This window comes from Podarcis melisellensis, assembly GCF_964234715.1.
Source record: "Podarcis melisellensis genome assembly, chromosome: 5".
In the NCBI taxonomy this organism is placed as follows: domain Eukaryota; kingdom Metazoa; phylum Chordata; class Lepidosauria; order Squamata; family Lacertidae; genus Podarcis; species Podarcis melisellensis.
In genome coordinates, this window is record NC_138537.1 from 50,823,307 (window position 1) to 50,837,911 (window position 14,605).

The window sequence follows — 14,605 nt, forward strand, 5'->3', positions numbered from 1 at the left end:
GAGCCATCTCCTTGTGTAATGTACTATAATTGATCTTCTTCAGTGTTTTAAGCAGAGCTGAGCTGAAACAGATTAACTTTGTAGGTCTCTTGGCAGTCAATGAAAAAAAAGAGGGCTTGCTTTCAATGTTTGGGGAGGGCTGTGAACAGAGAAGTATTTCCCATCTTACCCATAGTAATTCAAGTGCAGGATGCTGGGGGAGTGTCTCCATTGTTTGCGGTGTGTGTGGGTGTGTTGGCAGCCACCTAGGAGGATGTAGCAAAGTAGTCACAATAGCAGCTACATTTGTCTTCCTACAGCTTTGTCTGGGGAGGTGGGTAACCACCCTGGTGACAGTGGCTCCCACTGTTGTTGTTGTTTAGTCGTTTAGTCATGTCCAACTCTTCGTGACCCCATGGACCAGAGCACGCCAGGCACTTCTGTCCTCCACTGCCTCCCGCAGTTTGGTCAAACTCATGCTAGTAGCTTCGAGAACACCATCCAACCATCTCATCCTCTGTCATCCCCTTCTCCTTGTGCCCTCCATCTTTCCCAACATCAGGGTCTTTTCCAGGGAGTGGCTGCCACTACAGCAGTCATATTCTCCTTTCTTGCACACTTGATATGCATCCAGGGCAGGCATGGTCTCATTCTTTCTCCCCGCCATCCTTACTTGCAGAGTGATGGTAAGGTGATGTGAAAATATTGTCCTCCCTCTAACCTGGCAACATTTGCCCTCAGTGACATTGTCACAGTGCCACTTCTGAATTGCTATTTGACATTGCGAAATCATCACATTCACAACTGGCTGTAATAGGTCTGCATGGGAGAAGCCCCCCTGGTGGTGGTGGAGAAGGCATTAATGGAGCTGCCTGGAGCAGCAAGTTAACAGCAGAGTAGCAGACATTCGGGGATGGAAAAGGAATGTTTTTGAGATGTCCCCACCCCACCCCACAAACCCCTTTCTTGCACCAATAATGTCCACCTGAGAACATTTATTTTGGCTCTCATTACGATTCTGCCACATATTTTGTGTAATTTCCACTTAAATTTCTGTGTGCTTCATTCAGATATTGAGGACATGGAAATAAAGTATCCATATAGGAATGACTGTGAAACAAACCTCAAGTCATTTATAATTTAGGAATATTATATTAAAGCTGTGTGGGAATAAAAAAAGAGGATAAAATCATCTGTAACACAGCTTTGTGCACCATGTTATTTTGTTACATATACAGGTGCCTGCCTAGCCTAGGTACAAAGGTGTGAGTTGAGGGGGAAAGAAAATAATTCTTTTTTATTGTTTATTGTTGATGAATTTTTGGATCAATATCACAAAGTCCAAGATACTCTGATTGGTTTTTGTTAAAAGAACTGCAGGCAAATCCATTATCCTTTCTCTAGACAAATGATTCCCATCAAATATCCTCATCTTTTTGCCTACAATGAAGAAAGTGCAGATTAGTCGTCATATGAGAAAATGATGAAAAAGAAGTGTGAATAACAGATTGTGTCTGGGACTTTGAAGAGAATCCTAATGCAGTTTGTTAGAACTGCAATATCCAGAAGAAGACAAAAGGAGGCTGGCTGAGACAATAGTTTTATATTTGTGTGAGTGTTCCCAGCTGTTCCCAGGTGTGCACTCAGGCAAGTAAATGTGTCATGTGAGAAGAAAGATCACAGTTATTGAATGCCTGGGGATGACTCGGTAGCGGCTGCGTGATTTTCATCTGAGTGGCCCTTGGAGAGGCATGTTGTAATTGATGCATTCGGTGTTTCTCATGGTGATGGGGCAGGTGCTGCAAGAAATGCCACACCTTGCAAAGGATATTACAGAGCTGTTTGGGGGGGGGGGAGAGATAACTGATATATATATATATATAATGCCTGATGTGGAGAAACCAGAGGGGGAAAGTTTTCTCCCTCATAAAATTTTTTGACTTCGGGCTCCATCCTATGAAACTGATTGGCAGGAGATTCATGTCTCCTGTCTTTCAGGAGGTCCCAGCTTCCTACATCAGCAAGATGATTTGTTTCTTCTACATGGTGCATCTTGTCCTTTGAGTTCCTCTGCTGAGCTTGAGGTACACACATACAGTACTGGAAGTGCCTAAAGCTCAGCACAGAAACAAGGCTAATCGGAGACAATGAGAGACAAATTGAAATGAAAGCCAAAGAAACCAACCTGAATGGGAGCTAATGCAGACATACTTTAAAGGTAATGGAAAAACAAAGCACACCAGGATTGCCAGAGCTCAGGCATATCATGGATGCAATATACATGCCTCACAATTTATCATTTTTGTTAGGATAGTGACCTCACATGAATACAATCAGATTTTTAAATAAATTCTGGCTGTACATCGTCTCACTCCCAATTGCCCTTTGACATTTTTCTGTTAAGTTGGAAAGCTAGACTAGTATGAACTGAGGTAAAAATGCTCTCTTGCCGGTTTTTATACATTCCTGTTTGCAATGCTCAGTTTTTGCCCATATGTTCTCCTACACCTTTCTCTCTACAAGGCGTTAAATGGGCACTTCAGCTGATGATACATCTTGTTATGAAATGCCAGTTGACATAGTAATATTCTGTGTGTTGACAAACCTTCTGATCTTCCAAGTCCAAGGTAGAAGACCAACAAAGGAAACAAAGTTTGCTCTGCTCTTTACATGCTGTGAACACCCTTTACTTCTGCACTAAGCATTGTCTATATGAGGTTCACATTGCCACCTCCTCTCGCTGGCAGAAATTAGCCTTCATGCTGCTGGGTTCTTTTTTTAAGTGCCCTGTTGCAGGGTATTTTGCTTACTATGCTTCAAGTTACTTAGTTTCCTACAGGGAAAATAGAAGCTGGAAGCAGCAGGAAGTGCAAAGAGCGAGTTTGCAGGTAGGGTAACATATTTTGGATGGGACACGGGTGGCGCTGTGGGTTAAACTTACCAATCAGAAGGTCAGCAGTTCGAATCCCCACAACGGGGTGAGCTCCCGTTGCTCGGTCCCTGCTCCTGCCAACCTAGCAGTTTGAAAGCACGTCAAAGTGCACGTAGATAAATAGGTACTGCTCCAGCGGGAAGGTAAACGGCGTTTCCATGCTCTCCTCTGGTTTGCCAGAAACAGCTTAGTCATGCTGGCCACATGACCCAGAAGCTGTATGCTGGCTCCCTTGGCCAATAAAGCGAGATGAGCGCCGCAACCCCAGAGTCGGCCACGACTGGACTTAATGGTCAGGGGTCCCTTTACCTTTACCATATTTTGGAGGGAGTGCTTCATTTCAGCCTTGAATTTAATTCCACTTCCAGCTGATTGCAAAAGAGCAACACAAAAAGGGCTGTTCTGTGGAAGCAACCTTGAGATGGGGATGCAAAGAGTGCTAGCAGTTTGTGGCATGTATAATTCGAAGCACAGCTGGTGCATATTGTTTGAGACACCTAGATATGTTAATGGGGGGGCAGTGACTGAAGTGCTATTGCTAAAGCCACCTTGAAATAGCAGCATAAAGTTTAGTTATTGAGCTCTTTTTCATATATATATATATATATATATATATATATATATATATATATATATGGAAGCCATTTGAAATATGCCTTTGGCAAAACCCTGTCAGGATTTGCTTCCTTCTTAGAGGTTGGTTGTTTTTGCCATATCCTTTATTCTACATTTAGACAAATATCCTCAAGTTTTTGCCCACAATAAAGGTTACTAAAATCTATTTTCAAACTTTTATTCATTTATTACTGATGCCCAATACTATGTCAGCCTTGGTTTTAGCAGCAGCTTATGAATGGAAGAACAAAATTAAAAGGTAATCATTTAGAGGGGTGGAGGTGGGAAATCAGCAGTCATAAAACATTTTAAAAACCACTCAGAAACAAATCGACCACAGTCTTTTAAAACCTGCTCAAACTCAGTGATTGAATACTTTTACATATTTTAAAAACGAGCTGAACTCTTATGGCGCATGGCTTCCAATAATCAGCCCTCATAGGATACAATTGCCAATGGTTGTGAATGCTACTCAGAATCCAAGAGAATCACTGCCCTTTATCAAAGCAGGAAGACTGCTAGGCAGTGAGGTGGGCAGTAAACCAGCAGAATCCATCATCTGTCCTGATTACCCAGTGCCAGAAGCAAACATTCCTGACCCCCATTCAACTTGACATAGAGCCCAAAAAGATGGAATCTCTACAGCCTCAAGTCTGCTCTAATGCTGTACTGACCGAGTCCCCAGTGGACATAGCTGGGTGAGACCAACTCTGCCTTGCTCACTTCATCCACATTTCAGAGAAATACAGAGCAGAGGGATCTCCTCATTCACAGTCAGACCATGGTTGTGGGAGGTGGTATTCAAAGCCAATCTGGCATTCAACAGACCCAAGGGCTGGCTGACAGGATAGCCACAATACCCAAAGTTGGAGCAGGGGCTGGTGCACCAACTGTGCTATGTGCCCCTTTCCCAGCCTGCCTCACCCCCACACCATACCCAGCTTTATCCAGAACCACCGTGATTGGGGTCCCCCCTGCTCCTCTCTTCCCAGGCATATCTTACCTCTAATAATTAAAACAAAAACCCAAACTATAAAACACATGTTAAAAAGCAATTTAAAGAATTTAAAACAATTAGGGCAGGGCCATCCCCAGAGAAACTTTTTGATGAGAACAGAGATGTAAACGCTTCTTTTTGTAGCAATTATATGTAAGGCAAAAGATTTTTGTTATATCACTTCCTAGTATAACATTCTACACAGGTCTTTGTATTTAGTCCCATTGATCATGAAAGCTGCTGATGAGCAGGATGGGGTCAACAGATTCTAGCCTATTGCATTGAGTTGGACATGGTCCATCAGTGTCTCTGATCCTCTTTAATAAGTTGGTTCTATGCAAGGGCACTATCAAATTGCAAAATAAATCAATTGTTCAAAAAATGTCATACAGAGGAAATAACTTTTACCATTATAAGTTAGCAAAGAGGGTAAGCAGTGCATAACACCCTGGGATATACAACAGGTATTTTGTTTTTGAGGATTAAATGGTAGAATGCATTCGCTAAAGGGAGTTTGTAAATTATTCAGATAATCTGTACCTGTGGGATAAATGCTGTTCTTTGAAACTAGGATACAGCTATATAATCAGATAACTTAGGTCCATCAATACTGAGCTAAGAAATTCTGTAATTTCCCACCCCCTGCATTTATTAAAAATCTAGAGTTTTATTCAAATACTATCTCCTTGACGTTATGCTTCAGTGAAGTATTTGGTTATCTCTGATTTTTCCACTGATCAAGAAAAAAGAAAAAGAGAGAAAGGCCTAGTGATATGTGAAGAAATTGCAATAAAAGACACAGTATCATGCATCTTCTTACCATAAATAATTAATTTTTCATGATGGTGGATGGTTTCCTAATAATGAAAATTCTCATTACGTTTTCCCATTTTCAAATTTTATATAAAAGCTTGCATTAAATCATAAATCCCCCCTGCTCTGTCAGTTCAAGTGAACAATCTGCAAACCTTGTCAAGCATAAGCATGCACATTGTTAGGCCCTGCATTTTTGTATTTGGATTAACAGATCTGGATATTTAGATGGTTCAATACTTTTAGCACTTTAGTTTCTGTGCAGGGTGGAATTTTGATCATACTGGTGTTCTATTAGAAATTCCTACTGGATATTCTACTAGAAATTTACTGAATATTAGCTCTGCTTCATATATTTAAATCTCCGCGAGTGGATCATCTCCGTCATAAAGGAAGTAATGTATGGCCTGCAACATCCCAATCTCAGTTGTACTTTTTGAGGGAGAAAAATGGTGGGGGCAGGGCTTTCATAAGATTAGTCATTGACTTGGACATCCCGGCTCATCAGCTTCTACATGTACTTGTGGCAACTGCAAGACTGTGTAGTGGATGATTTTCAAAATACAGATATTCCAAAACTCCATAATTATATCAGAGAAAGTTTGCATGCATAACAAAGCAGCCATTTTATTTGTTGTTTCACATTTTGAAGTCACTGTTCTAACACATTGCAGTAATAGAAAACAATACACATGACAATTAAACAGCTCTTACTCCTCCGGTTGATGGATGGAGGCAGCGTGCAGTTCCCTTTAGCCAATGCTGTTGGATCTGAGTGGTCTTTCCAGCAGGGTGTGGGATAACCACCCTACAGCCGCTCCTTCTCATACTGGTGGTTAGAGCCAGGCAGGAGTTCCATTTTGAAGTGGATCATATACAACAATAGAAAGAGATCAGGGTTACTTTTGTACTGAGTTTAGTTTGGTAATTCCATCTATTTATTTTTAGAGAAAATTTACCAATTTCTGACCTATTGCATACCAGTTTTTCCTCTGCTGTCCAATTCTTTTATCACACAATGTGTTTGCTAAAATGGCAAAGCATTGTTAAGTCTTTTCTGGGCTACAGTGCCTTTAATTAGAAGTTTCTTACTTGTATCTTCTGACCCTGGTTTTCTATCCAGCACAACTAATGAACTGTCCATTAATTGCCCCATAATAGATCGATTCCTGCTCCCTCAAGAATTAATTTAATTAATGGCTTCCTTTCATTCTTTTAGTGTGAAACAGTCGTACTTTGTAATAAAAAGATTAATAAATCATGATAGAAATCTAATTAAAGATCAGGAAATGACTAGTTAAGCAAAATTAAACCACAGTTTATTAGTGATGCACTGCTGTACTAACCAAGGAACAATAAGAAATAATATAATTAAAACTGTAGGGGTTCTTTGATCATTTGGACTTCATTGCTGGATAATATAGCACTATATTAGGTATCATCTGGCACTCCTATTTTAACATCTGCTTTCAACCAATTATAGAAAATCAAAGGAAGATTTGGAAACCCAAATCTTCTAGAGATGCCATAGTAATGTCCACTGTATTGTACTTTCACGGATGATACAATTATTACAGTCCCATTTTATTCAATTTACTTTCTCTTATAGGGGTGGGGTATTATTTGTTCATTTATAAGCTTTTTATACCATCCTTTATTCTGTTTAGAATTTCAGGTCACTGCACAGTTCATTACATAAACACAAACTACAGATAAAACATTAGTACCATATTTTTTGCTCTAGAAGATGCACCCGACCATAAGCACACCTAGTTTTAGAGAACAAGAAATATTCTCTACCTCTCTGCGCAGTGCCCTTCAGCAAAGCACCAGGAGAAACGGAGCCCCTTCCATTTCTCCTCCCACTTCGCTGAAGGGGTGCTGCACAGAGAGGGAAAACTGCGCAGTGCCTCTCCAGCGAAGCCAGGCGAGCAAGAGGGGTCGGTGCGCACCGACCCCTCTTGCTTGCCTGACTTCAGTGATAGCCGCCCAAAACCTCCAGAGCACAGTGGGAGCGCTCTCGCTGCACTTCGGAGGCTTTGCGTTGCTTTCGCTGAAGCCATGGAGCCTGCATTCGCTCCATAAGACGCACACACATTTCCCCTTACTTTTTAGGAGGGGGAAAGTGCGTCTTATAGAGCGAAAAATACGGTAATTAAAATGTGCACAAGTTAAAATGCCTAGGTGAACAAAAACATTTTGCTGGGCAAATCTCCACTGGAAAGGCATTTTATAGCTGGAGAGCTATGATGAGAAAGTCATTTACTTTGCTTTTACCTACCATACCTGAAGAAGGTACCATTTTCAAGTTGCAATCAAACTTCCCATTCTAAAGATCAGGAATGAAAAGGGGACTCATCGATTCCACCTGGTTTTTCTAACCATTCCTGAGAACCAGAAAATCATGGGTTGCCGAATGAATCATCAAGTAATCAGACCCCCAATAAAAAAAGTCTTAGAAGATTTTCTTTTACAATAGACTTTGCTAACAGTGCATCCTAATCTATCTGGATGGTACTTCAAATGCATACACCTGTTGTGCTTTAACTGTAGAGCTGATCAGTCAGATGTTGAGAGGGGGAAGGGGGGAGAGAGACATTTTCCTGTTAGGTATACTGCCAGAATCTCTGTACTGTTAAAAAAGAAAGAAAGCATCCGATCATGTATCTGGATCCCAGTTTAAAGCACATTAGCTTTGGTGATCCAAAATATGAACGCCACACTTTATTCTTGACCTGACCTGTTACAAATTAAAGAGTGGGTTTGTGATTTTCTCCACAGTTGTGTGCCTTTGTTATAAACCCTGATTATGTTTTAATGCTTCCCTGCTGCTCACAGACCAGTGAGGCTGAAATGGAGAAAAATGCATCTGATTGAAGCTACTGTACTACTTCTCGTTTCTTTTGTTCGGCACACAATTGGGACCAATTTTGTTTGCTATTAGTTTTGAACAGAAAGGTCATTTATTCTTAAAGTAGCCTCCATGAAGAAAAATACTGCAAACGTTATTTTCCTGCATGTGTCTCTGAGAAAAGTATGTGGGATTCTTTACAATCCCACCTCAGTATCTTATTGTATCAGCTGAAATGCTTAAGACTTAGAACTTGTGAAAAGGACTCAAATAATATTTATCTTTGAAGAAAGAGAGCATTTAAGAAATTCAGACTTCACAATAGCAGTCATGTGACACAATTTCTATAATTATTCGGTGCCGGAATGCAAAGTACTCACATCATTAACAAATTCTATCTTCCAACATATTAAATAATTGTATTCAAGAAATGCAGCAAATTATGGCCTATTTCCTGGGGGAAATAACAGAAAATTGCTAGTTTTTCTGGGAATAGCCAGGCCTCAAGAAATTTCCATTACTATAAGAAAATTAATATTTTATAAAGCTTTATGTACTTTTTATCCCTTTTCAGAGGAAAGTACTGGAATCTGCAGATGTAATTCACTGTTAAGGATAATATACTTTGAGTAAAACTACCATATGCATTTTTTTCTTAATGCATATATTTTCTTGCTTATGTATAGGGCTATATAGTGTAGATTTATTGGGAGGTTTATGTTCCAAATAAAAAATGAATTAGGCAAATAATGCTTTCACAACTGCTAGTAGCATATGTCTCAAGCCATTTTTTGTATAACATAATATTATCATTAAAAATAGATTGTGTTTGCATGAAGTATAATTATTTTGCATCCATGCTGAATGTATATTGGAACGCCTCACGTCTCCCAGTAGCTGGTGGAATTTTTTAGACAATTCAGTTATGGCGAAGTATCTTTGCTATGTTATTGGGTCAAACTTCTGGCAGTTCCAAACTTCAGCCTGAATTTGGTGGGTGAGGGTGAAAGAAGGGGCAAAACTGATTCCCTTTTTTATTTTCAGGAGGAATCTGGAAGGGTGAGACTTACTGGAGCTAAGCTCCAATTTGCTGAAGGCCACTATGCTTTCTCCAAATGCTTCATTCCAAAGGGTATTCTGAGAACAAAATGGCAGCTCCTGTTCACTTCTGCCCCCCATCCCTTCAGAATGGAACATTCTGGGGAGGAACATAGCAGCTTATAGACCAGGGTTTCCCAAACTTGGGTCTCTAGCTGTTGTTAGACTACAAGTCCCATCATCCCTAACTAGCAGGACCAGTGGCTAGGGATGATGGGAACTGTAGTCCAAAAACATTTGGAGACCCAAGTTTGGGAAACAGTTCATCTAGATAATCAAACTTCAGTGGTCCAGTAATACACTCCCTAAAATTTGCATATCCTTATCTCTCAAAAGTACCAAAGGCTGCCCCAGTTACACAGCCTACAAAATGGGGGGATTCTGGTTCATCTATTGGGAACTTTATGAAATTATTTAAAGTCCTCGGGAGGAGGGAATATACAGGGTGAGTCCTTTAAAAGAGGCCCCATGGATACAGAGTGCACGTTCCATGGGGCCTCTTTTAAAAGACTCACACTGCATAACTGGATATCATTCACATGCTTCTAAAGCAATACTAATGAAATTATCCCTACCCAAAGTTTCCCCATGATTCTGGGGTTCCAAATGATCTCATCTGGTTTCTGGAGTGACACTGATGTGTTAGTGTTGCTCTGGCTGTAAAATCTAATGATTAAATTTATTTTAACAAAGGTGCCAACCCCTAGGCATGTTTACATATAAATGTGAGACTTTCTTCTAAGTTTGTCATTAGACTGCAGTCCTAGCTCCACATATCTATTGAATTCCACAGGATTTATTTCTTAGTAGGCATGGTTAGGATTGAGCTGTTACATGTTGTCTCAGAATGATATAGGTAAAGGTAAAGGTACCCCTGCCCGTATGGGCCAGTCTTGACAGACTCTGGGGTTGTGCGCCCATCTCACTTAAGAGGCCAGGGGCCAGCGCTGTCCGGAGACACTTCCGGGTCACGTGGCCAGCGTGACATCGCTGCTCTGGCGAGCCAGAGCCGCACACGGAAACGCCGTTTACCTTCCCGCTGGTAAGCGGTCCCTATTTATCTACTTGCACCCGGAGGTGCTTTCGAACTGCTAGGTTGGCAGGCGCTGGGACCGAGCAGCGGGAGCGCACCCCGCCGCAGCAGAATGATATAGACACATGCCCAAAATGGATGTCTTCCTTATACATGCCCCTCTCCAGCTATCCTCCCCACACCAGTAGTCTTATCGTTTTTAATATGTGCCACTCTATTAAATTAAAGCATATATGTAAAGCAGGGAGTGTGTTTGCAGTAGATGGGCAGTGTCACCACAATGTCCTGAGCTTCACTATGGCTTACAATCTGTAGATGAAGTAAGCCACAACTGAGTAACCATGGAAAACTGTGTGTACGTGGAAGCTGTTATAGGTGAATATATATTCGTAAGTGAATTTGCAGCCACAATAATCCTGTTAAACAGCAGGTTTTTCTTATTCTGGAATGTGTACTAGGGATAGGTGGATAAAAGTCAATTTGCAGCCACAATAATCCTGTTAAACAGCAGGTTTTTCTTATTCTGGAATGTGTACTAGGGATAGGTGGATAAAAGTCAATGTGCATATAAATATTTCACAAAAGATTTTTGTTTTTGGTGAACAGTCACTTGTCAAGAGCCTCAGAGTCATGCTACAGGGACAAATGATACTTCCTAGGAAGGCAGATGTATAATCTGAGGCACTTGGTGAAAGCAGAGCAGCGATGTCATAGCAATGATTATTCTTTTGGTGAAAGATGTTTGCTAATCAAGCATCCTCCTTAGCTTAAATCTATGGAAATAAGCTGGTGAGAGTAATGCATTTTCAGGAGCTTGAGGTGTGTTTTTATGCAGGTAGTTGGTGAGTGACAGAGTAAAAAAAAATCTGTGAGACAAAAAGTTGTGAAGTTGGAGATATGTTTTTGATGACAGGTACTACAGCAGCAAGAGCAAAAATAGTAGAGAGAAGCAGCAAAAATATTGTTAAGGAAATTGTTCCTCAGATATCATATACATTCAGCTGCATGAGAAATATGCACCATGAGGGGGGGGGGGGAATTCCCTGACGTTGCTTCTTAATCTATATTCTATTTCTGATCTGCCTCCCTCACCCTACTGCCATTACCAAGTTTTGATTCTTGTGTTGTCTGAAATATCAGATTTCTCAAACTTGGAGGTACAGGCAATGACTGCATAGAGGAAATTGGCTTAACACTTAATAAATAGGTTCCTTAAAACTGTCTTAAAACTCCAGATGGACTATGTGCAATCCAGAGGGGAAACGTTGCAAGAGGAGGAAATGCCCCTTCTTTCATTCAAATGAGAACTTTCTCTTGAATTTTTTGTGTTGGGATTAATTTGGGCTCTTAAATATTCCAAACCCAAAGCATAGTATTTCTGATTTTAGTGTGTGTGTATGTTTATTGGTATTTTCTGTTAAATGTCAACCCAGAGCAGCAAGAGCATGCTGACTTGCAGTTTCCTCTGTGTGTGCAATCCACCAAGGGTTGCCAGCTCTGCTTGTAAGGGCATAACTGCATGCTACATGAACATTCCTAAGAGGCCACAATGCCATCATTTGGTCTTGTAAGGGTCTATTCCTGTACATACTTACCTGAGACTTAAGTTCCAGTGAACTCAGTGGACTTAATTTTTAGTTGACATATATAGGATTGTACTGTAAGCATTCTGTGAGCTTTCATGTTAGGGGAATATGTCTTTATTGTGCTTGACATTCTTCAGAGATATTTCCTTAAAAGCAAAGTAATAGGATATATTCTTATTGTAGGCTGATACTCTTTTTTTCTTTGAAGAAACTTTTGTTTTCCTGGTACGTGCTGAAATTTGAATACAATCATATAGTAAATACATAGGATTTTCTTACACAGTACAGCAACGTGCATCCACACATTAATTACATGCTTCTATGGATTACTTGATAATTACATTTAAGAGGCTTAAAGATTTAGAAAGGCGAAATTACTAGGTATTTACCCGATTAATATTTTTGTTTATATATTCACATTAAAATTCCATGGAATTTTTGCAGTCTTAAACATTCCTGAGATAAAGGAGTTGAGTACACTCCACTCATCCTGTAGCAGTTTCCAAGGTTTCTGATGTGACACAGTGAATACAATTTATTTGACACCCGTGCACAATACTATATAGAGAAGCAAAATTATCTGGAACAGTGAAGCTATCTGAATTGGGTGGAATCTAAAGGTCCCCTTCTGCATGCATAACCTGTCTTGCAACTCATGGAAATTCTGTTTAAAACCTTCCAATAGACACACGTAGTAGCATGAGAAAAGTGAATCTAAGTCTGAAGATGTTCTTCCGCTTGTGCAACTTCTTGAGGAACCAGAAACACGGTAATTGCTATCAAACCTGTTTGATAATGCAAGAACTTGTACAAGCTTTTGTAGTACTGTGGACACACATATAAGGTCCTCAAGTAGCCCCTGAAGGGGAGAGGCATCTCCTCTTGTCATTCACACAGGAAATTTTTTTCTGATTATGTTAATATAATATCACCTTAAATGTTGCTCAAATGGCTGTCAAAGCTGTGAATATTAAATATGTAAAACTGCATGAGATGCTGTCCTACTGGACTGAAATATTATATATATTGTATACACAGATGATAATCCAATCCAATTCATGGGACTTACTCCTGGCTAATTGGGAGTTTGGTGGTGTTGGCTGCTTGTTTTGGTGTTGCCAGCAAACTGTAACACAATTGTTGCTGGGAATGTGCCCACATTGCTACAAGCAGGTGCCCTTTAATATATGGCAGTCGTAGAGTGGAATTTTAATCCTCTTTCACACAAATACTAAGCACGGTGGGAGCCACTTTCTCACAGAGTTATCACATGACCACGAGCCATGATGGCTGTATTAACCTCCATTGTCAAAGGCAGTATGCCTCTGAATACCAGTTACTAGGAAACACAAGCTGTTTTACTCAGGTCCTGCAAATGAGCTTCCTACAGGCATCTGGTAGCCATTGCAAGAACAGGATGATAGATTAGATAGGTTCTTATGTAACTCCGCAGAGACTAGACCAGGCTTCCTCAACCTCTACCCTCCAGATGCTTTGAAACTACAGTTCCCATCATCCCTGACCACTGGTCCTGCTAGCTAGAGATCATGGGAGTTGTAGGCCAAAAACATTTGCAGGGCTGAGGTTAAGGAAGCCTGTACTAGACCGTGTACTAATTTCCAGAAGGGTAGATGTGTTGGTCTGCTGCAACAAATCTAACCAAGAATAATACATTTAATGTGGCATAGGCTTAGAGAGCCACCAATGAAGTGGATTCTAGCTAGCAAAAGCTTACAACTTAATAATTCTATATGGTTGCACATGACTCTGCTGCTTTTGCTACAAGATAGAAACGTATGAAGCTACCTTATATGAAGACAAACTATTGGTCCATCCACCTAAGTTTTGTCTACACTGACTGGCAGCAGCTTTCCAGGGTTTCAGGCAGGGGGCATTCTGTGCCCTACCTGGAGATGCCAGGGATTGAACTTGGGACCTTCTGCATGCAAGGCAGATACTTTACCACTGAGCTCTGGTCCTTGCATTCGGGTAGTCTGCAAACCTCGGTTGGTCTTATGAGACCAGCATTCTATAATTGTGGCTGGCCCTGCCCACCAATACACATACCTCAGACACATGTGATAGACAGGGTAGCCAATATAGTGCCCTCCAGGTGTGGTTGGACCATTGGCCATAGGAAAAGCAGTCCAATAATATTTGGAGGCAGCATGTTGTCTATGCCTGGGATAATCTCATAGGAAGCAATTCCCATGTGGCTCACTGTGTACGGAGGGAGCCTTAGAGGAGGCACAGAGAGTGAACAATAACAGAATTGTGTATTCAAACAGCAAAACAATCCAAGATTTGTCTCACAATGGAACAGTTTAAAAAAAAAAACATTAAGGGCAATCTTGATTGGAAAAGAAACTGTCTTGTCTGTTTTTATTTTGCCTCTGAATTTTTATTTATTATCACACCCATATCACTCTGCTAGGCACTATATCATTCATAGCAGGTGAACATGGGAACAATTATTATCACATAAACATGCGATCTGTTGTCAGAACTATTTACCAATCTCAGAAGCTTTTGATTGAATGTCAAGGCCATGATTCTGTCCTAGCTACTCCCATTTGTCACAAATTTTATACCTTTTTCTTTGTTGAAAGTGGAGGCAACTCCATTTTCTGAAGGACTTTTACAGAGCTCCTATTACCTGTAAAAGCAGTTTTTCATAAGTCATATTTTTTAAGTGCTCCTT

The 14,605-nt window shown here is 40.5% G+C and overlaps 1 protein-coding gene and 1 long non-coding RNA gene across 6 annotated transcripts in view; one reads left to right on the top strand and one right to left on the bottom strand.

Moving 5' to 3' along the window:
* ATRNL1 (attractin like 1) overlaps window positions 1-14,605 on the top strand; it is a 515,103-nt gene that overhangs the window by 470,130 nt on the left and 30,368 nt on the right. The window lies entirely within an intron of this gene.
* The window catches only part of LOC309370427, a 107,769-nt gene continuing 99,107 nt past the window's right edge, over window positions 5,944-14,605 (bottom strand). For all 3 annotated transcript variants that reach the window (XR_014168553.1, XR_014168554.1, XR_014168555.1), the window contains 3 exons: window positions 11,914-12,136; window positions 7,623-7,723; window positions 5,944-6,165 (listed from right to left, as the gene is read on the bottom strand). This is a non-coding gene — a long non-coding RNA (uncharacterized lncRNA). The remainder of the gene's footprint in view (window positions 6,166-7,622; window positions 7,724-11,913; window positions 12,137-14,605) is intronic.